Source organism: Sciurus carolinensis, chromosome X, assembly GCF_902686445.1.
Source record: "Sciurus carolinensis chromosome X, mSciCar1.2, whole genome shotgun sequence".
NCBI lineage: Eukaryota > Metazoa > Chordata > Mammalia > Rodentia > Sciuridae > Sciurus > Sciurus carolinensis.
The window spans coordinates 41,863,977-41,888,174 of NC_062232.1; positions in this window are offsets into that span (position 1 = coordinate 41,863,977).

A 24,198-nucleotide genomic window follows, 5' to 3' on the forward strand; every position below is an offset into this window, starting at 1 on the left:
CTAAATGTTTTCATTGGTAACTTCTACCAAATATTTAAAAAAAAATTAATGTCAATAATTCCCCAACTTTTCCTAAAATAAAACAGTTTCTAACTCATCCCTGAGGTCAGCATTAAGCTAAAACTAAAGCCAGGCAAAGAACATATAAGAAAAAAAGAAAACAAACAAAAAATCCTGTCCAGTGACATCCCAAATGAATGTAGACTCAAAACTCCTCCAAATTGCTAGCAAACCAAATCCAGCATCAGCACCACATTTAAAGTATTATAAACAGGACCAAGTGGGGTATATTCCAGCAATTCAATGGTAGTTCAACATATAAAAATCATTGTAACCACACTCATAAAATAAGAGAAAAACATCATTTCACTTGATGCAGAAAATGTATTTGACAAAATCCAGAACCCTTCATGATAAACACACAAACATTCAAAAACAGAGGAATAGAAGGGAACTTCCTCAACATAACATTAGACATTTAGGAAAAACCCACAACTAATATCAAATTCAGTGGTGAAATCGTGAAAGTATATCATACCAGAAGTTCCAGCCTGGAAATTTAGGCAAGACCAAAAACAGGCATTGAAATTCAGAAGAAAAAAATCTGAACTATCTTATTCACAAATGGCATAATTATTTTTCTAGAGCAAAACTTTTTAAATTTTCATTCATTGTACACAAATGGAGTATAACTATTGTTTTTGTAGTTGTACATGAAGTAGAGTCACACCATTTGCATAATCATACATGTACATAGGGTAATGAAGTCTGTCTCATTCTATTTTCCTTTCCCCATCCCCTCCCCACCCCTCATTTTCCTCCATACAATCCATCCTTCCTCCATTCTTGCCTCCCTCCCACCCCTCTTATGTATCATCATCGTCTTATCAGAGAAATCATTGGATGGAGTTGGAGAACATCATGCTAAGTGAAATAAGCCAATCCTAAAAAACCAAAGGCTGAATGATTTCTCTGGTAAGAGGATGATATGATCTTATATTTGAAAAATCTTTATGAGTCCTCAATAAACATATTTGTGGAAATGCTATAGTATTTCTACAGTCTAACATTGAAAAATTCAAATAGGAAAGTATGAAAACAATTCAATTTGCAGTGACAGGATAAGGGATGAAATACTCAGGAATAAATTTAATAAAAGATTTACAAGATTTATACACTGAAAACAATAAATATTGATAAAAAAGTAATACTTAAACATGGAACACAATCAAATATTAATGGATTGGAAGACTTACTATCATTAAGATTGCAGTACTCACCAAAGTGATCAATAGGTACAAGATAATTCTATCAAAGTCCTATGTCCTCTTTTGTAGAAATATAAAATATTATCTTCAAGTTCATATGTAATTGTAAATGACTCCAAATAGTGAAAACAATCTTGAAAAGGATGAACAAAATAAGAAGATTCACAATTCCCAATCTTAAAGCTTACCCAAAGCTAGAATATTCAAAACAGTATGATAATGGCATAAGGATAGATATATAGAATAATAGAAAATTATTGAGTTCAAAAATTAAACCCATACAACTATGAGTAATTGATTCTTGAGAAGGGTGTTAAGATTGTTCAGATGGAAAAGAATAATCTTCTTAACAAATAGTGCTGAGACCACTGGCTATCCATATACAAAAGAATAAAGTTGAACCCTTCCTCATTCCATATACAAATATTAACTCAAAATGAATCTAATTACTATAAGACCCAAAACTATAAAACACTTAGAATACATAGCATTAAAATTTCATGACTTTATATTTGGCAATGATTTTTTAGTTATTTCAGCAGAAGTACAAGAAACAAAAAAATAACACATTAAACCTCATCCAAATTAAAAACTTTTGTGCATTAAAGGATACTATCAAAAGAGTGAAAAGACAACTCTCAGAATGGGAAAAATGCTTGCAAATCATGTATGTGTTAAGGTTCTACTATCCAGAATAAAGAACTTTCAGAACTAAAAATAAGATAATCCCAATTAAATGGGGCAAAAAGCTGAATAGACATTTCTCCAAAGTAGACCATGACAATTTTATGTGTCAACTTCACTGGATCATGAAATGTGCATATATCTGATTAAACATTATTTTTGGAAGTGTATGATGGTGATGCAAGAAGAAATGTTTTAGTCAGTTTTTTCATCACTGTGACCAAAAGGCCTGACAAGAACAACATAGAGGAGGGAAAGTTAATTTGGTGCTCATGGTTTCAGAGGTCTCAGTCTACAGCTGGCCAGTTAAGTAGCTTTGAGCCTGAGGTGAGGAAGAACACCATGGGGCAAGTATGGGGTGGAAGAAAGTCACTCAGGACATGGCAGCCAGGAAGCAGAGGTGGTTTTGTTCTCCAGGGACAAAAAATAAACCACACAGGCATGCCCCCAGTGACGTACCTCCTGTAGCCACACCCTTCCTGCCTACAGTTACCACCCAACTAATCCATATCAGTGGATTAATCCCCTGATTAGGTTAAAGCTCTCATAATCTCATCCTTTCTCCTGTGAACCACCTTGCACTGTCTCACACATGAGCTTTAGGAGTACACCTCATATCTAAACCATAACAGAGATTAGTTTTTGAATTGGTGGACTGAGAAAAACAGATGACTCTCCCCAGTGTGTGTGTCATCATGTAATCTGTTCTGAGCCTTAATAGAACAAAAAGGAGGAAGAAAGTTGAGTTTGTGTTTCCTTTGCCTGACTACTTGAGATAGGATTGTCAATCATCTCCTGACTTTGGCACTCCTGGCTCTCATGCCTTTAGACTTGAACTTCAATCACACCATCAGCCCTCTGACTCTCAGACTTTCAAACTACATCAGCCTTCCTGGGTCTCCAGCTTTCAGAAGGAAGATTGTGCAACTTACCAGCCTCCTTGATCATGTGAGACAATGTCTTACTTTATATCTATATACCTATCTATTTATATATATTTCCTCTTTTGTATCTCTGGAGAATTCTAGACATAGATATACAAATGATCAACAAGCTCATGAGGACCTGGGATTGTGGCTCAGTGGTAGAGCACTTGCCTAGTCTGTGTGAGGCACTGGATTTGATCCTCAATACCACATAAAAATAAATAAAATAAAAGTATTGTGTGCATCTACAACTAAAAGTATTTTAAAAAATAAGCTCATGAAAAGATAGCATCTGTCATCAGGGAAGTCAAATCAAAACCACAATGAGATATTACTTCATATCATCTAGGACAGCTATATTTTAAAAGGAGAAATATTAAAATTTGGAGGGGATGTAAGGAATTCAGAACATTTGTACATTACTGATAAGAATATAAAATAGTTCCACTGATGTGGGAAACAGTTCGTTTTTCTCAGTGTAGTCATCATAAAATCATAACTGAAGAATTTCACTCCTGGTGTTAGACCTAAAATCATTGAAAATAAGTGTTCAAAGGACAGACTTGTGCACATATATCCACAGGAGCACTAAGTATAATTGATAAAAGGTGAAAATAACCCCAATATACATCAACTGGTAAGTAGAAAAACAAAATGTGATATAACCATAAATGGGATATTATGCAACCAAAAAATGTAATATGGGTATGTTTGCAGCATGGATAAATCTTGATAACATCACTGATTGAAAAAATCCAGACAAAAAAACCCACATATGATCCTGTTTGAATAAAATCTCTGGAATGGGTGCATATAGTAACACAAAGACTAATAGTTTTCTTTTATGCACACAACACTCTCAGTACCTCACTTCTGATACCAGATAGATGTGTGGGTTTTTTCCCATTGCCAAGCAATTCTCTAGTAAGCACCAACGAGTTGTCCTGTAATTGAATTCTGATACTATCTGGAGTCAAGAGTGAGATCCCATGTATTAAAAGCTCAGTCCCACAAAACTGCCAGTTGTCAATATTATGGGTGGCATCTGGAACTTCTGACCAAATAGCTATGAATTGGGAGTTCCTACAATCCCCACCTCAGATTCTATTATTTTCTGGAATGGCTCACAGAGATCAGAGAAACACTTTACTTACTAGTACCAGTTTATTAAAGAATATTTTATTATTTTTTTCTTTTTTATTGTCTCTTTTTAGTTTTGTATGACAGCAGAATCCATTTTGATATACAAGCATGAAATATATCTCACCTAGTTAGAGTCCCATTCTTATGTATGTACATGGTGGTGGAATTCACTGTGTTGTTTTCATATATGTGCATGGGAAAACTATGTCAGTTTCATTCCACTATCTCTTCTTTATTTATCCCCCTCCCTTCCCTACATTCCCCATTGTCTAATCTACAGCACTTCTATTCTTGAACCACCTCAACCCTGCTTATTGTGGGTTAGCTTCCATCTACCAGAGAAAACATTCAACTTTTGGTTTTCTGGGCCTGGCTTATTTCACATAGCATGATAATCTCCATAGCCATCCATTTTCTGGCAAATGTCATAAAATCATTCTTCTTTATGACTGAGTAATAGTCCATTTTGTGTTTGTACCACATTTTCTTTATCCATTGACTTGTTGAAGGGCACTTATGTTGGTTCCATGGCTTAGCTATTGTGAATTGAGCTGCTATAAACTTTATGTGGCTGTGCCACTGTAGTATGCTGATTTTAACTCTACAAAGGATATTTCAAAAAATACAAATGAACACCCAGATGAAGAGATACATAGGGCAAAGTTCAGAAGGCTCCTGAGCACAAGAACTTCTGTCCACCCTTGATATGCTCTTGGCACAGGTATGAGTTTAACAACTCAGAAGTTCCCTGAACTCCACCCTTTTGGGTCTCTACAAAAGCTTCATTATGCAAGCATGACTGATTAAAGCATTAAACATTGGTGATTAGCTCAATCTTCAGATCCTCTGTTCTCCCTGGAGGTTACTTTGGAAATTCCATAGATTTAGGAGCAGTGTGCCTGGAAATAGGGCTGAAGACTAAACATATATTTCTTATTACAAATCAAAATATCACAATAAATTCAGAGACAGAATGCATATTAGTGATTGCCAGGAACAGGACTGGAATAAAGGGAGAACAGTGAATGACTTTAATTATTATGGATCTCCCTTTTGGGGTGATGAAAATGCTCTGGAATGAAATAGTGGTAATGTTTGTACAATATTAGGGATATACTAAATATCAATGAATCATATACTTTAAAATGGTTAAAATGGTAAATTTTTGTCATGTGTAGTTTACTGCAATAAGAAAAATACCCAATGGGTTGTTTTGACCTTCAGATCCAAGCTTGATAACCCTTGCTCTAGAAATTTAAAAATTCATAACGTTCACAGTCTGGCCAGAAGCAGTATTTTGCCACTGTATTTGAAGTGTGAAAACTTATTAGTATACTCACCGTGCCCTTTTAGTGCTACAGTTATCATATATTATATCCACACACATGGAAAACTCATCAGACATTTTATATTTTTTTGTCATCAGATAATGCTTTCATAAAATTCAGAAGGAGAAAGGTAGGTTATCATGTTTACCTAATTATGTACTATTTCCTTTCCTCTTCCATCATTCCCAAAGTTCCACATGTTGTTCAGGTACCATTAGCTTCCTGTCTGAAACAAAAACCCATGCAGTTCTTTTGAAGCATTCTATTCTGGCTATAAATGCCCTTTTATGGGAATGTCTTTATTTCACCTGTTTTTCATGAATATTATTTTCACTAGAAATAAATCTGGAATTGATAGATTTTTTTTTGCATTTGAAAAACAGTGTACAACTTCTTTCTGACCTCCATGTTTCTGATAAGAAATCCAATGTCATTTGAATCATTTTTCCCATAAATGTAATGGTCCATATTTTTCTGTAGATATTTTCAAGTTTTTTTTTAATCCTTAGATTTTTAGAATTTGATTAGGATGCTTCTTGTCATGAATTTCTTTTGAGTTCTCTTACTGGAGGTTTGCTCAGCATTTTGAATGGTTACAGTTTATATGTTTGTCAAACGTGGGAGATGTCTTCTTTCTTCAAATATTCTTTCCAGAAGCACACTCTCCTAAGACTTGAATAATGCAAATGTTTGACCATTTTTATTGATCCATGGATCCCTAGAAGCCATGTTATATTTCAGGGTTTTTCTCTTTGGTGTTTAGAAATTATAAGGTCTACTAATTGATCTTTTTAAGTTTTTATCAGTGTGTTTTAATGATACACAGTAGTGGGATTCATTGTGGTATAGTCATACATGCACATAACATAATTTGATCAACTCCATTCCCCAGTGCCTCCCCTTTCCCGCCCCTTTACCAATATACCTTAAAGTTCCCTAACCCTCTCCTCAGTCACATTCATTGTTCTATTGCATCCATTAGTGATGTTAAATATTCAGAAGTGAAATTATTACTTCTGAGAGCTGTGGATTAATCCATTTGACAGATTGAAAATTTGAATGGTGGTAACAAGTTGGGCACAGCTAGAGGGAGTAGTTCACTGGGTGCATGACTTCGAGGTCTATATCTTGCCCCTGGCTTGTTTTCTCTCTCTCCCTCCTACCCCTCCTGTCCTTCCCCCCACCTTCTCCCTCTCCCACTCCTTCACTCTCTCACCTTACCCACTGCCATAAACTGGTGGCATTATTTTCTGCCCCACCAGATCCAAAGCAATAGAGTTGGAGAAACATTGGCTGAGACCTCTGAAACAGTGATAAAAGCTGACTTGCACAAGTGAAGTTTCTAAAATGTTAGTTTTCATAAATTTCAGTTCTAATATGTACAACTTCTATATCTTTGCTGAGTTTATTATTTATTGTCATACAACCAATACTAAATGTGTTAATGACTTAAAATATGCATTAGACAGTTTTCTTTTACAGTCACAAATACCTGAGATAATCAACTTATAAGAGATATGGCTTATTTTGGTTCATGGTTTTAGAGATTTCAGTTAATTATCAATTGGCCCTGTTGCTTTGGGCCTGTAGTAAGGAAGCATATCATGGTGAGAGCATGTGATGGAGAAAAACTGTTTACTTCATGGCCAAGAGCGAAAAAAAGGAAAAGAAAGGTGGTGGGACCCTATTATCCCCTTCAAGGGCATACCCCCAATGACTGGAAGACATCCCACTAAACCCCACTTCTTGAAATTCCCACCACTTCCCCTAGTACAATTTTAGGGAGTAAATCTTTAACACATGGGTCTTTGGGGAACACTACAGATCCAAATATAGCAACACACATTTTCTATCTCACTTATTTCATCAGAGATCTGATGACTTGGCTTCAAAGTTTTGAGCCAGGGCTCTGTTTTCCTTTGGAGGCTTAATTGGTGATAGATATACTTGTGCATTCACTCAGGTTGTTAGAATTTATTTCTTTGTGTCTGTTTGATGACCCAGATTCTAACTCATTGTCAGTTAGAGGATATGCTCAGCTTCTAGAGGATGCCTGAAGTTCCTTACCACACCACCTTCTGCATAGGCTTTCTTACAAGGTGTTAACTTGTTTCTTCAAAGCCAGCAAGCAAGAAAGCAAGTCTTTTAGCAAGATAGGCCTTGTATAAGTTAGTATCATCTTGGAAGTATATCCTATCACCTTTTCTGTATAGCATAATCATGGGAGTGACATTCCATTATCTTTTACCATATTCTACTAATTAGAAGAAAGTCACAGATCTTTCCCACATTTAACAGAAGGATCTTATACAAAAAGCATGAGTAAGGGTTTGAGGTTGTGACTCAGTGGTAGAGCACTTGCCTAACCCGCGTGAGGACCTAGGTTCAATCTTTAGCACTGCATAAAAAATAAACACATAAAATAAAGGTATTGTGTCCATCTATAACTAAAAAATCATAATAAAAAGATTTAAACAAAAATTGAGACACTTAAATAAAGCATGAATAAGAAGAGGTGGAGATCATTGAGGCCACCTGAAAGTCCACCCTAAACATTGAAAACTTGTTTTTTATAACATTTGTTGCAAGAATATTCAAGATTGCTTATTTGAGCATTTTTTGTACTAGCTGTATTTGTCACATAATTCAAAAAATCTGTGTCATCCTTGTTTTCATGTCTATTTCCTATGGTACCTGGCATTTCCATGATTTTTAATGTGCCTAGTAAATTTAAATTTATCATTTTGAAAATTATGTTATGAAACTCTGGGTCTCTTCTTTAAACTCTTTGGAGAATATTGATGTTTGTTATAGTAGGCAATCAACCTGATTAAATTCTGGCCCCATGTTCCAACTCACTCTCTGTTGTTTACATTTCCAGTGCCAATGAAATTTCCATAAAACTTTGTAGTGCTATTCAAGTCTGTCCTATAATTGTCCCACTCAGTGACTAGTCTGGGACCTAGGAAGTGGTATATAAGTTGCTTTCATTCTCAAAATATTTGGCATGTTGAGGATCAGAGCTTCTCATGTATAGCTCCAGTGCCCTAGAGTTCATTAAAAATAAATAAATAACAAAAACAACATAACATAACAAATTAAGGGTGGTTTTCCCAAACTTCCTCTTCCTGGGTGCTTCTGTTCCACTGGGTGTTGTTGTTGTTGTTGTTTTCCTTTCCCTCCTTCAGATACTCAGTATTCCATTACCTTGACCTGTCATTCTCTGTCATTCACTTTTGTGTTTGGGTCTATTCCCTGACCCAGGAGAGAAGGACAGAAAGAAAAAGTTAACAGTCTTACTCTACTCTCTTGAAACTACAGCTTCATCCAATGAACAGGATGGATTCCTCTCCTCTGAATTTTGGTTATTGACATTTTTCCATTTTTTTCATAGAATTTCTTCAGATCTGGGACATACAAGAATGAGAAAGGGAGAGGAGGGGGAAAATGAGTGTTTTACACTTCTTCTGAGCATTAAGAGTTACACTTCCTAACCCTCAATATTATACTAGCTGACTTCTTCTGAGCTCTCTTAACTATAGTGCCCACTTTGTGTTTGTGATATGTTGAGCTTAGACTACAGAGTGCTAGCAGGGTTAAAAGGTAAAAAATGCAATTCAATTACTTAAAAAATAAAAGTAAACATACTGCTGATACTATGATAATTCTTTTGTCCTTTCCTTCTGTCTTGCAGCTGTTTAACTCTCAGAGACTTCAAATAGCTGCTCATATATTCTGTCCTGGTTTGAGAGTTGTATCGAGTGGGACAGATGGGATGAAACTTGTTCACTCTATCTTAACCAGGGCCAGAACTCCTGCAATACATTCTTTTTTATTTTCATTTTTTGTACCAGTTATTGAACTCAGGGGTACTTAACCAGTGAGCCACATCCCCAGTTCTTTTATTTTTATTTTCATTTAATTTTGAGACAGGATCTTGCTATTTTGCTGAGGTTGGCTTTGAGTTCTCAATCCTCCTGCCTCAATCTCCAAGCCACTGGGATTACAGGTGTTCACCACTGCACCTGGTTCCTGCAATACACTCTTTACTACTTTCTTTGATTCTCCTCCAGCCCTTTTGAAAAAAAACATTCTCCATACAGCAGCTGGCACAGTCATTAAAAGATTATATCACTCCCTTGCTTAAAAAAACCTCAAGTGATCTTTCCATTTTACTTAAGAAAAAGAAACAACACTCCTTATGATAGTGTAGAAAATCCTACAGGATGTGATTCCTGTCTGTCTCTCCAAGGTAATAGCATACTCTGAACACTCACTCATTTTATCCTAGCCCCACGCATCTTCTTTCAGATGATTTGTGTGTGTGTGTGTGTGTGGTGCTGGGAATTGAACCCAGGGCTCTGATGCTTGCAAGGTAAGCACTCTAGCCACTGTGCTATATCCCCAGCCCCTACATCTTCTTTCAGTTCATGGTGCCTTGCAAACTCAATTCTCCATTAGAGATTTGCATTTATTATGCTGTCCTTCTGGGATGCTCTTCTCCAATATCTGTGCCTGGATGACCACATTCATATATTTGTGTCTCAAGTTCCAAAGTCATCCTCTCAGATAGTTCTTTTCCAACTTCTTAAAGTAACAAAACCCTTTTCATCACTTCATTCTATTACCTTCAGAGCACTTAGCACTTCCTAAAATTATCTAATCCATATATTTGTTCACTTAATTATTTTCCTTTTACCATTGAAATTGCAGTTCTTTGAGAGCAGGGTCCTTGTCTTTCTGTTTACTGCTATATTCTCAGTGTGATTAGAATAGAATTTTATATGCAGCAGATGCTAAAAACATTTGTTCAGTAAACAAATATGTTTTCAATCTTATTTCTATGTGCATGTTGTAAAATGATAAAATAAGTTTTACAAAAATTCATGTTTAATAGCAATTTATATTCTATTTTATTAAATGTACTTCAATAACTTTCCTCAAGAGGTATTTCATTGCACTGGGTGTTTTTGTGTGAAGTAGAACAATTTACTTTTACCAGTTCCTCTGTCATCTGATTTGTGCTGAAATTATAGTTTTGCCTTTATTTGCCTTGCCATTTTCTCATTCTTTTGTTTCTAATATTATTACATATTATTTTCATAAAGCACTTCTTCACTACAATCATCTTGTTTATTACTTGATTATTTTCATCCTTTCCCCTAAAGAATGCAAGTTCCAGAATTGCTGTTTTATTTCTGGTATATCCTCAATTTCGAGGACAGGCACTCTGTGAATGTTAAATGAATACATCACATTTAATTTCTTCAATTGCCTCATTAGTAACACAGGGGTGGTAATATTTATGTCATTTGGGAGAGAACAGTAGAGTTATATCATGGTGTGGATGCTAAAGGGCAAATGAGATATCCTGACTATCTATGAATCTGGGGACAGCACACTGGCTTCCACAGTGATGCTAATTCAAATCTGTGTTCCAGCAAAATTGCAAAATATAACCCGAAGTAGAACATTGGCATTGTACTTACACAGTCAAAACTGCAAATTTTGAATCTAAAAGTGTTAAGTTCCAACTTCATAGGAAGATAATGAATCCCCTAAAGAGATTTTTTTTCAGATAGGAAATAGAACTGGAAAAGATCATGAAACATCTCATTACCAAAGTTGAGGAATTGTAGAACTTAGACTTGATTTAACAGGCAAAGGGAGCAATTTTAAGTTTATGAGCAGGAAGAGAATATGAAAAAATGGTGTTTGCACATGAATGTATTTTTCACTGCAAAGGGAGACACCCAACTCTTCAATGCTGTTGTTTTAGATGGTGCTTTTGGTCTGGTAAGTGGAAAGAATAATATTATGAACTGAATATTTTGTTGTTCCCAAATTCATATGTCGAAGCCCTAACCCCCTATATGATGGTATTTGGTGATGGGGCCTTTGGTGAGAAGTGCTTAAGGTTATATTAGGTCATAAGGGTAGAGAATTCATGATGGGATTTGTGGTTTTATAAGAATAAGGGGGATCCGAAGGACAGAGACAGAAAATGCAGAAGACAGTCCATCTCCAATCCAAAAATTGAGTCCTCACAAGGAGCTACCATCTAGACATTCTGATCTCAGATTTCCAGCCTCTGGAACTATGAGAAAATAGACTTCTGTTGTTTCACCTCCCAGTCTGTTATTTTGTTATGGCAGTCAGAAGTGACTAAGACAAGTAGGTAGGTTCTTTGTGGAAACTTCAGTATTGTCAAAGTCTCCCAAAGAAGCTGTGTTTGAGGAAGGAGATGAAGGGTAGTTTCGAGACACTTTTTAATAACTGTATTTGCAGTCACTGAATTACAATTTTTTGTTATGTTTCTTGATCTGTAAAATGTCCACAGTTTGAAAGTAGTATGTGTCTTAAAACCCCTCTCTTTTAGACACATTCCTTGAGGCTACCTCTGCTTGGGTGGCTCTTTGCTTTTCACTCAATAATTTCCTTTTTCAGTATGCTGCAGAGCTTGGAAAGGTCTGATGTCTCATTCAGTGATTCATCCTATTTATTGCCTAATTTAGAAGGACAGTGAAAGCACTTGTAATTGCTTTGTGATTTTCCACATTGACAGCTTAACTAAGATATGACAAGCCCCAAAGTAATCCAAGTGCTTTTAAGTTCTTTGCAGGCTGGCAGAGTGCATGCCTGGAAAAAGAGAACCTAACAGAACCAAGCTTGACACTGGGCTCTCTAGCAGTCTCTGCTACCATATGAGTTGGTTTGTCATTAAGATTATCACCTTAAATCTAAGGCCTAGACTTTGTATAATGGTATCCTCCTGGGGAATCCCTAAAAGAACTCCTGCTTCCAAATCTCTTCCCCAGTGCCTTACCACACTGCCAAAACATTCCACCTTTATGAATCAATTTCTCATGATGTTACCCAAGAACATATGCTAAAATTGTTTATGATAAAGATAAGGACAAGTGTTAAATTCTCAAAGGCATCCTTTTTGTCAGTTTCTTAAATCTATCTTCATCATGATTCTTTCCATATCCTCAACAAATCACAATTTAATGAAAAGGAATCCCTTTCTTTAGAGTCATGCTTTTTGCATCCATGTGATTCCCCTTTTAAAATGCAAATTCTTTATAAGAGACAAGTTAGACCATTTGAAACTGTGAGCATGTTAGGATGAGTTCACAGGGTACAGTGGATGGAATGTGAGCTCAGAATCCCGTATATCGGAGTTAAAGTCCCTGCTCTTCCTTTATTAGCTATGTGTCTTTGGGCAAATCTCTAACTCTCTGGGCCTCCATTTTCTGAGGATAGTGTTAATCACAGGGTTTTCATGAGAAGAGAACCTGTTTATGTGAGTAATGTAGAGACATTGGGTGGCCAGCTTTAGAGAGTCCAGACTGTATAACAGGCTTGTGAATGTGGTGGAAGGAGCTAGGGAAACAGGAAGACTCTAGGGAACATTCTTGTACTGTTTTAATGTGGCCACCACACTGATTTCATCATGCTGATATACTTACCAGGGGTGGTTGATGCTGACATGACAGAGTGGAGCTAAGTCACTCCAAGTTGTCTGTACCACTGGAGCTCATGAACCAGGCCAATATCAAAAGAGGTCCTTGAATACAAACTTGCGGAGTTCATACTTTTGCAGAGAGCTCAGCCTAGGATGCTGCTACAGATAACAATGATAATGACAACAATACAAACCAGCCTATATTTACATAGTGTTTGCTATGATTCGGATATAAGCTCCTGTTAATGCAGAAATATTGACAGGTAAAATGAGTAGGCTATGAGTACTGTAACCAAATCAGTTCATCCTAGTTTGAATGGACTGCCTGGGTGATAACTATAGACCTGTGGGTTGTGGCAGGAGGAAGTATATCATTGGAGGTGTGGACTGGACAGTTTTGTCTTTCTGCACCCCTTCCCTTCCTTCATTGCTGCGATGATGAGGAGAGCAGCTTTCCTCTGCCATGCCCTGCCCCATGAGGTGCTGCCTCACCTTGGGCTCAGAGCAATGGAGTCAGTCATTTGTAGACTGAGACATCTGAAACTGTGAGCCTGACATAAATTTTCCCTCCTCTAAGTTTTATTTTCAGGTATTTTGGTCACAGCAATGGCAAAGCTGAGTAAGGCAGTGTTCATTTTGTGCAAATTACTGTTCTAAGCATTTTACATCTATTAATTTGATTTCATTCCTACAAAACACCACAGCAATAGATATAATTATTATCTACATTTTATAAATGAGGAAACAGGTGACAGATATGATGTAGGTAATAAACCGTATATTTACTGCAGTTATTTAGAAAGAGAACTCTAATATCTCTTTTCCTTAACCTCAGTAGTTACCCTTCTGGTAACGGTATGCAATCCAGTTAATAGCCACTGTATTTTTTTCTATTTTTATTGGTTCTTCTTAGTTATATATAACAGTGGAATCCATTTTCACATAATTATACAAGCATGGAATATATCTTGTTCTAATTCAGACCCCAGTACCTCTCCTTTCCCTTTCTTCTCCCTACCCCTGCTCCCATCCCATTATTGATATTTGTTCCATTTACCCATGGTTATTTTTTAAATTTATTTCTTCTGGATGTACATGATGGTGAGATTGACTGTGGTATATTCATATATGTACATAGGAAAGTTATGTCAAATATCTGGCTAAGTCACTGAGTCTGGAGATTACAGTCATGGGAAGAAGAGGAAGAAAAGTCTAAGATAAATAGGAACAGAGCTAGCAGTTTGATGGTGGTAGGGTAGAACACTTTGCCTCTGAGGCTCAAATGTAAGCTTCCCCCTAAAAGTCCACTCCCCAAACACCCTGTGATTATTAATTTTATGTATCAGATTGGCTATGCTAAGGTGCTCAGTTGTTTGTTAATTATTAGTTGAGATATTGCTATGAAGGTTTTCTGCAGATGAGATTTATATTTAAAATCAGTTGACTTTAAGAATGGGAAATTTGCTGGGTGCTGTGCTGTACACCTGTAATCCCAGCAGCCTAGGGGGCTGAGGCAGGAGGATCGCAAGTTCAAAGCCAGCCTCAGCAACTGTGAGGTGCTAAGTAACTGAGTGAGACCCTGTTTCTAAATAAAATACAAAATAAAGGTCTGGGAATGTAACTTAGTGGTCGAGTGTCCCTGAATCCAATCCTGGGTACCAAAAAAATAAAATAAAAGGAAATTACCCTTGGTAATGTACATGGGGCTGATCCATTCATTTGAAGACCTTAAGAACAAAAACTGAGGTACCTTAAAAAGAAGGAAATCGGCCTCAAGAATCTAATATTGAAATTCTACCTGAGTTTCTAGTCCACCCTCTGAATTTTGGATTTGCTAGCTTCCACAATCACATAAGCCAGTTGCTAAAAGTAAATCTCCTTTTTTCCCAGTTTCTCTTATTTTTAAAAATATTTTTAGTTGTAGATGGACACAATACCTTTATTTATTTTTTAACGTGGTGCTAAGGATGAAAGCCAGTGCCCCCCACATGTGCTAGGTAAGTACTCTACTACTGAGCTACAACCCCAGCCCTTCTCTTTTAATTTGTTCTTTTTAGATATACATGACTGTAGAGTGCATTTTGACATATTATACAATAGGGAGTGTAACATATTCTAATTAGTATGCCATTCTTGTGATTGTACTTGATGTGGAGTTTCACTGGTCGTGTATTCATATATGAACATGGGAAGGTTCTGTCTGGTTCGTACTGTCTTTCCTATTTCCATTCCCCCTCCCTTCCCTTCATTCCCCTTTGTCTAATACAATGAACTTCTACTCTTTCCTCCACACCCCTTATTTTGTGTTAGCATCCGCACATCAGAGAGAACATTTGACCTTTTGGGGGGGCAGGATTGGCTTATTTCACTTAGCATGATAAGTTTCCAGTTCCATCCATTTACCAGCAAATGTCATAATTTCATTCTTCTTTATGGCTTCTTTATGGAATATTCCATTGCACATTTTCTTTATCCATTCATCCATTGAAGAACATTTAGGGTGGTTCCATATTTTAGTTATTGTGAATTGAGCAGCTATGAACTTTGATGTGACTGCACCGCTATAGTATGATGATTTTAAGTCCTTTGGGTATATGTTGATGAGTGGGGTAACTGGGTCAAATGGTGGTGCCATATTTTCTCAGGAATCTGCATACTGCTTTCCAGAGTGATTGCACTAATTTGTAGTCCCACCAGCAATGTATGAGTGTAACTTTCCCCACATCCTTGATAACATTTATTGTTAATTATATTCTTGATAATTTTTATTCTGACTGGCATGAGCTGAAATTTCAGTGTAGTTTCAATTTGCATTTCTCTAATTGCTAGAGAAGTTGAACATTTTTTCATACATTTGTTGACCATTCATATTTCTTCTTCTATGAAGTGCCTGTTCAGTTCTTCTGTTTATTTATTGATTGGGTTTAAATCTCTTCATTTATGTATTTCCTATTGGTTCTGTTTCTCTGGAGAACTCTGACAGATAACATATCCCATGACCTGTTCTCTTGGGCAATGACCACTTATTGTGGTTATAGGAAAATAAGAACCACCTGTTTAATATCTGTGTATCATGGGGCAGGCTCTTGAACATCTCTGGACCTTAGTTCCTCTTCTGTCAAAAAGGTATATTTGATCACTACCTTACTTGCTGGTATTCAGAATAGTTTCCAACTGGTGTAATGGCATGGGTTTCAAAGAATCAGAATGCACACAGGTCAAAACCAACTGTTCAACCACACTGTTAGAGAATCAGCCCTAGAACATTGTGAGGCTCCACTGTGTGTGAGCACTTACTTCATATTCTTATTCAAAATTTGTGCTTCTCAATAAATTGCAGGAATCTGTGCTTTTAACAAGTTCTCCAGAGATTTTGATTATCAAAGAAAACTGGGAAAAGAAGAAATCATATCCAGCGTCTAATACATGGTAGATTCTTACTGTACATTAACCATCACTTCTTCCCATCAAAATCCTGCAGAAAAGGTGTGAGTTAATGAGTTATGCCATCCGTGGAACAAGAACAAGCACCTAACTGATGGCATAGTCAGATTGAGAGAAAAATATGCAAGGGTTTCAAATCGTACTGTATTGTATAGACATTTTATTAATGTGAACTGTAGTTTATAGGGCTGGGGGATTCCCATAATGAGAATAAATAGAAAGAGAGTGGTATGATATTGGCCAGGTGGCCTCTGAAGCTCCATTCTAGTTCAAAAACCTGGGTTCAATCTAATTTTCTCAGAACCTAGCTATGTGATTATGCATAAAACATAAACCTCCCTAAACTCCCATTTGTTTATGTATAAAAGAGATAATAACATTTGTTCAATTTCTTTCACAGTATGTTTTGATAATCAGCTGGGATCAGATACAAAAAAGGTCACTAAGTGATCAGCTAGTCCAACTCTCTCATGGTATAGATGGGACACTGAGGCCCCAAGAGAAAAAAGATAGTGCTCGTAGTCTCTAAACTACAATTGCCATGGTCTCTGATTACTACATAGGAAAAGGACAACTTTGAAGTCAGTCAAACCTGGGTTTCAATTTCTGTTCTCCTACTTACTTCGTGGTGTTAGACAATTACTTTACCTCCCTGTCCCCCAGTTTCTTTTTCTTCAAAATGGTACAAGAACAGCAGCTCCCCACAGGGTCCAGTTGAGCACTGAGTAGCATGGCACACAGGATGACTCAGTCATAGCAGTGCATTTCTTTTCTTCTCTAATCCCACTGTCACCTCAAGACAGTTTCCTGATCTCACAGAGTTCCTGCATTTTCTTGACAACATGGCAAGTGTTAGAGAGGGATTATATTGTGTGGGAGGAGGCTGTGTCCTTCTGTAGATAAATCACCATCTTCCTCCAAAGAAGAGAGCTATGCTCAATGCCCAAGTAGGTGCTAAGGTCCACTTCTTCATAAAAATCTACAGAGTCCAAATGAGTCGTCAGTCCCCCAAATAATTGGAATAATAATACTTGTAATACCTGTAACTTATTCTGGGGCCACTCCCATGAAAAAGAAGTTCTGTTTTCTAAAGATGGCTTTCAAAGAACCTATGATACATCTCTTCTCAGCCTGGCCTTAGTTCAAACTTTCATGTTAAATGGAGAAACAGTTCTTTTGGCGGGGATGGGTGGTACTGGGGATTGCACTCAGGGGCACTGAACCACTGAGCCACATCTCCAGTGCAATTTGTATTTTATTTAGAGATAGGGTCTCACTGAGTTGCTTAGTGCCTCACTTTTGCTGAGTTTGGCTTTGAATTCTCAATCCTCCTGTCTCAGCCTCGCTGACAAGAGAAACAGTTATTCCTTTCTGTAACTAGCTAATTTTATCTTGGGTATTACATAGGAACTAGGGTGCTGAATGTGGGTCACAGGGGTGTAGGTGAAAGACCCAAGTAGTACCTCCAGAATCATGTGATACTGATTCTAGTTGAAGGTCCATTTGGTCACTATAGAGGTGGAAAAAGTCCTGTTATAATATCTTGCTCAGAAAACCATGTTTATGCCCTTTGACTCACTGCTAGGAATTGACTATAACAGAATAATGTAAAATTTATTTCTTTGAAAAATATTTATTGCCCATTCAGATGCATAGGTTGTGATAAGAGCTTTGGAAAAAAAGTAAAGCAGATACCTAAATGTAGGCATTTCCACATTGTAGTTATTGCATAATTATATTAATTGTCTTACACTCAGGGATCAAGTGCATTTTGGTATATGAACTAGGGGGAATTTATATATCCATTAAAACAATAAGCACAAAGACTATGGAACAACCGTATTTATGAAATAATATTGAAGAAAAGTGTATACACTATGATTACAGCTATGTAAAGAAGTATGTGTGCATATGAGTAAAGATTGAAAAATAAAATCAGGGGATTATGGGTAGACCTATTTCCTTATAGAATATCCTTTAATCCTATGATAATTATGCATTATTTAAATTGAAAGCCAAAAATATTCCCCACTAGGATAAGAGGAATAAAAGATGAGGAGCATAATGGTTGCCTGAATGCTGAGTTAAAGAGCTGTACAGGGAAAATTATTCTCTCTGCCACTTATTTGAAAACTAGCTTCCTTTTGTGTTTGGGAGAATGGATATTGATAATCCATAATGATAAACATTAGGGTTTTTCTAAGAACCAACTAAAGCTTAAGGCCATGCACATTGTTTGCTGCACAACTTTAACAGGATGCCATTCACATTGTGGCCCATAAAATGGTGTTTCCTGAAGTTGTAGAGCACACAATTAAAAAACTAATACATTGCAACCCTACCAAGAGCAAGTATTACTAACCGTGAGTGGTTTGGGGTATGCCTTGTTCATCTAGCATATTCCCAATTATAAAAGCTATATTGAAATATAATGCAAATACCATAAAAACACCCATTTAAAGTGTACAATTCAATGGTTTTAGTACATGTAAAGAATGTACAACCATCAGGATAATCAATTTTAGATCATGTTTTTAACTCCATAAAGAAATCTTGTATCCTTAACTATAGCTCCAAGTCCCTCCCACTCTGATCCTAGGTCATTACAATTATAGTTTCTGCCTCTATAGATTTTCCTTTACTGAACATTTAATGTAAGTGAACTATAGCAATATCTGTTATTTTGTTCTTTCACTTGTCATAATGTATTGATATATTCTACAAAATGGATGGAACCTTGAAAACATAATGTAACTTTTTGAGTGAACATGCACTTTCATTTCTCTTGGGTATTTATATAGAAGTGTAATTGTTGGGTTAAATAGTAACTTTGGGTTTCAATTTTTGAAAGACTACCAGACGGTTTTGCAAAGTGGCTGTACTAGTTTACATTTCTACCAGAAGTTTATAAGGGTTTGATTTCTCTACCTCATTAACAACACTTATAAAAGCTCACTGTGGTTTGCATTTGTATTTCCCAGTGATTGATATCAAATATCTTTTCATGTACCTATACACTATCTATAAATCTTCTTTAGAGAAATATCTATGCAAATATTCTGCCCACTTTTCAGTTGGGTGATTTGTCTTTTTATCATTAAGTTGTAAGAGTCCTCTCTATATGTTTAGCTATAAGTCTCTCATGAGATGTATGGTTTGTATATAGCTTCCCTCACTCCATGAATTTGTTTGTAGTTGTAGATGGACACAATACCTTTCCTTTTTTTTATTTTTATGTGGTGCTGAGGATCAAACCTAGTGTCTTACATGTGCTAGGTAAGTGCTCTAGCACTGAGTCACAACCCCAGCCTTCACTCCTTGGATTATATTTTCACTTTCTTAATAGCTTCCCATGAAACATAAAATTATCTTAATTTTGATGAAATCCAATTTATCAATTTTTTTCTTTTGATCTGGTTGCTTTTGGTTTCATATCTAAGAAACTGTTTTCTTCTAATATTTTATAATGTTAGTGCTTACATTTGGGTTTTTTTCCATTTTGAGTTAATATTTGTATACAGTGTGAGAAAGGCATCCAACTTCATTTGTTCCCATGTAGATATCCAGCTGTTCCCGCACTTTTTGTTGAAAAGACTATACTTTTCCTATCACTGCATCCTGTGTGGACAAGGAAAAGGGTTCCTGTCTGAGGGATGGGCTGGCTGTGAACTAATCTCTAAGAAATTTATTTATCATCAAGAAAGACAGAAGACAGACTTATCTCTAGAATGGGGAAATGATGGGTTGAACTATTCAGAAGGGTCTGGCTCTAACAATCTGGAGGAATTGGGTGTTTGGTTTATAGCAGTACAGATCAAAGGGGACGGGTGGGAGCATCTTCCGTGAGAAACAGAATGGGGTGGAGTTAAGCAAGTCATTTTGCTCTAGTGGGTCATTGGCACATCCAGGGCCTGCAAACTCCAGTGGTGAACCACTGCATGGAAACCACATACTCCAAGCAATCTTGAACAATACTTCATAATTTCCTAATTTCATTGTCAGTTCCTGAGAGCCAGATTTCCATGTCTAGTGGTTCAACCAAGCCATATTTTATTTACTGGCCATGGATGACACCCCACATTTCCCATTGAATTGTTTTAGTTTTAGCACCCTTGTCAAAAATCAATTTACTGTAAATATGAGTTCATTTATTTATATTCAATTTTATTACATTGATTTACATGTCTATCATTATACCACTACCACAGTGTCCTTTGTTCTTCTTAATCAAGACTATTTGGGTTATTTTAGATCCCTTAATTTCCATATGAGCTTAAGAATTCCCTTCTCAATTTCTGCAAGGAAACAAGCTGGAATTTTAGTAGGATTTCTGTTGAATCTGTAGGTTACTTTGGAAGATATTACCTTCTAAACATAGTAAGTTTTCTCATTCATGAGCATGGAATGATTTCCCATTAATTCAGGTGTTCCTTAATTTCTTTCAACAGTGTTTTTTTAGTTTTTAATGTACAAAGCCTTATAATTTTAATTGGATCTTTGAAGTTTCAGAATACTGTAATGTGGACAATATAGCACTTTATCAGATCAACACAATGCATGATGAGATGACAAGTTGATTATTCCATGAAGATGTAACTGTTATCCTAGATAAACCACAATCTTTTTGCTGCATTGTACTATGTGACCTTGGAAAGTTACTTATTCTCCTCATTTTCAAAAGGAATATGATATAGCCTAATAGGGTTGTTGAGAAATTTTGATATGAAAATGCAATCAAAATACCTAGTAGAGTTCTGGTCCAGAGTAAAACAACAAAAATATTGATTTCCATTTCTAGTCATTACCATCAGAAGTTGTTGTTTGATATTTTGGACAGTTCAAGATATAAAACTTCCATTTCTATCCTAACTTTGCTGAAGACACAATACATATATATGCAGTTTCTCTTACACTGCATATATCATTTCAGTTTTGCAAATCTGGCATCCAAAATCTCCTAAGACAGCAGAACAATGTTCAAAAATCTATTGTTTTTATACATTTGTAATTGATTTTTTAAATAAAATCAAGGGATTGTTCCATTTACAGTAGCATCAAAGAGAAAACAAACATTTAGGAATACATTTAACCAAGATAGTATAAAACTTGTAAACTAAAAACTGCAACACATTATTGAAAAAAAATTGAAGAGCTATATGTTGTAAATGGGAAAACATCCTATGTTCGTGAATATGATGATTTAATATTATTAAGACAGCAATGCTCTCCAAAGTGATTTACAGATTCAATGCAGTCCTCATCAAAGTACAACTTCTTTCATTGTAGGATTTGCCAAGATGATGCTAAAATTCATAGGGAGACTCAAGGGACTCATAGTAGCCAAAATAATCTCAATAAGGAAGAACAAATTTGGAGGGCTCATACTTCCTGATTTCAAATTACTATAAAGCAAGAATAATCAAGAGATTGTAGTACCAGCATAAGACTAGTCATAAAGATAAATAGAATTAAATTGAGTGTTCAAAAATAAACTCTCATATTTACAGTCAACTGATTTTTTATAGGAGTGCCAAAGCAATTAAATGGAGGAAATAGTAGACTTTTCAACAAATAATACAGGAACAACTAAATATCTACATACAAAATAAAGAAGACACACTGTATCTCACATCATATACAATAATTAGTACAAAATGGATCAAAGACCTTAATGGAGGAGCTAAAACTAAAAAATTGTTAGAAGAAAACAGGGGTGAATCTTTGTGGCCTTAGATTTGGCAAGAGTTTCATAGATGTGACATCAAAGGCACCAGCAATGAAAGAAAAAAATAGATAAATTATCTGTTTTCAAATTTGTGAATTCTTGTTTTATAAAGGACACTATGATGAAAAGTGAAACTACAACCCACACAATGGGAGAGGTTTACAAATTAATATTTGGTAATGGTGTAACATCAGAATGTATAAAATACAAGTCAATAATAAAAGGGCAAAACTGGACAAAGGATGTGAATCAACAATTTTCCTAAGATGAGGCACAAAAATCGTCAATAGGCACAAGAAAAGATATCTAATGTCATTATCATTAGGGCAATAGAAATCAAACCACAATGAGATACAACTTTATACCCACTAGAATGCCTACAAATAAAACAAACAGATTCAAACAAGCATTGTTGAGGACATGGAGAAATTTGAACCCTAATATATTGCTGGTAAGAATATAAAATGATTCAGCCACATTAGAAGACAGTCTGGCAGTTCCTCAAAAAGTTGTATTTAGAATGATCATATAGTCAAACAGCAATTCTAGTGCTAGGTGTATGCCCAAGGAAAAGGAAAGTTTATGTCTGCAAAACAACTTGTACTTAAATGTTTATAGCAGCATTATTCATAATATCTAAAGATAGAAACAACCCATTTAACAACTGGTGAATGAATAAAGTTTGGTATTACCATACAATCAAATATTGTTCATTCATAAAAAGAAATGACATACTGACATATTATGCAACATGAATGAACCTTGAAAACATTATGCTATATGAATGAAACTGGTCACAAATGATCACATATATGATCCCTTTCATATGAAATGCCTAGAATAGGCCAAATTACAGAGACAAAGCAGATTAGTAGTCACTGCTAATGGCTGGTGGGCAAGGGGAATGAATAATGACTGCTAAGGCATGTGAGATTTCTTTATAGATTGTTGAAAATGTTATAAAATTGATTGTTTGAATATTTGTAAAACTCTGTAGATATGCTATAAAACATTGAAATTTAGACTGTAAATAGGGCAATTGTAATGGTATATGAATCATATCTCAAAGCCCAAGTTCTAATAAAAAGTTATAAAGATTGAAACACAAAGTCTCCTGCAGCAGAGCTCACCTGGAAAGGTAGCAATTGAAGCAGGTAAATGTAATTTGTTATACTCTAAATTCTGGAAAAAGGATTGCGTCCTTTATGCTTCAGCACTGCAGGAGCTATGTAGCCAATGTTAAAAGTAATCATAGTAAAAATGATGCAAACTCTTAGAACCAAATCATTCATTGATTTTTAGCTAGGTTGTATACTCATGATAAAGAAATGTCAAAAAAATTTAATGTTAGTTTAAAAACTTCAGGAAAAAATAAATCATGTAAGTCTCCAAGAGCCTATATATATGGGAGGCCTATCAATTGAATAATGCAGGTTGCTTTGACAAGGTGAGAAAATCGCTTACTTCTGAGATTCCCTGGGGTTTGGACAGCTGAAAACTAGGCCTGGAGAAGTTAAGTCTGCTCTAAATACCCCAGAAATTGTAGCATGCTTGAAACAACTTCAGAACTTAAGATCTAACTAGAGAATCACAGAACTTACCAACTTTCCCTAAGGACTGTAGAACTACTGAGAAGGGCACAAGAATTGGATTCTGTTTTTGAGACTAAAGATCTCGAACTCTGTTTCTTATTAAAATACAAAGGGCCATTTTTCAGTGATTTTTCTCCCAACAAGATCCCAATATCCGATTTGAACCCAAATCAGTGGGGTATATTCAGAAGCAAATGTGGAAAGTCATGATCCCCACTGACTTCCATTATGAAATCATAAATGGGTTTCTGTAAGGGCAAGTTCTAAGTGACTGTTAAAAACTTTTGCAAAGAAAGATGCAAATGTAGTGGTCATCTCTATGACCTGTTGACTGCTGTAAAGAACACTGCTGGACCTCCAGTGCTACCAACTCTCAGCTCTTAGTTATATGCCCATTCTAAGAACTCTATTAGGGCAAGTCAATCCAATGTGGGTCTCTTCAAGTGTTCTTATACACATTGATAATAAAAGAACTGATTTCTTAATTAGGAAGGTCCTAGATAGTTTTCCTGAAGTTAAATATTAGCAAGAAAGGTTTAAACACCATTTTTATTAGAAGGAACCCATATTAGGCTACTAAAATGACAAAGCAGTTGTTCTCAAATTTCAAAGGGTACATT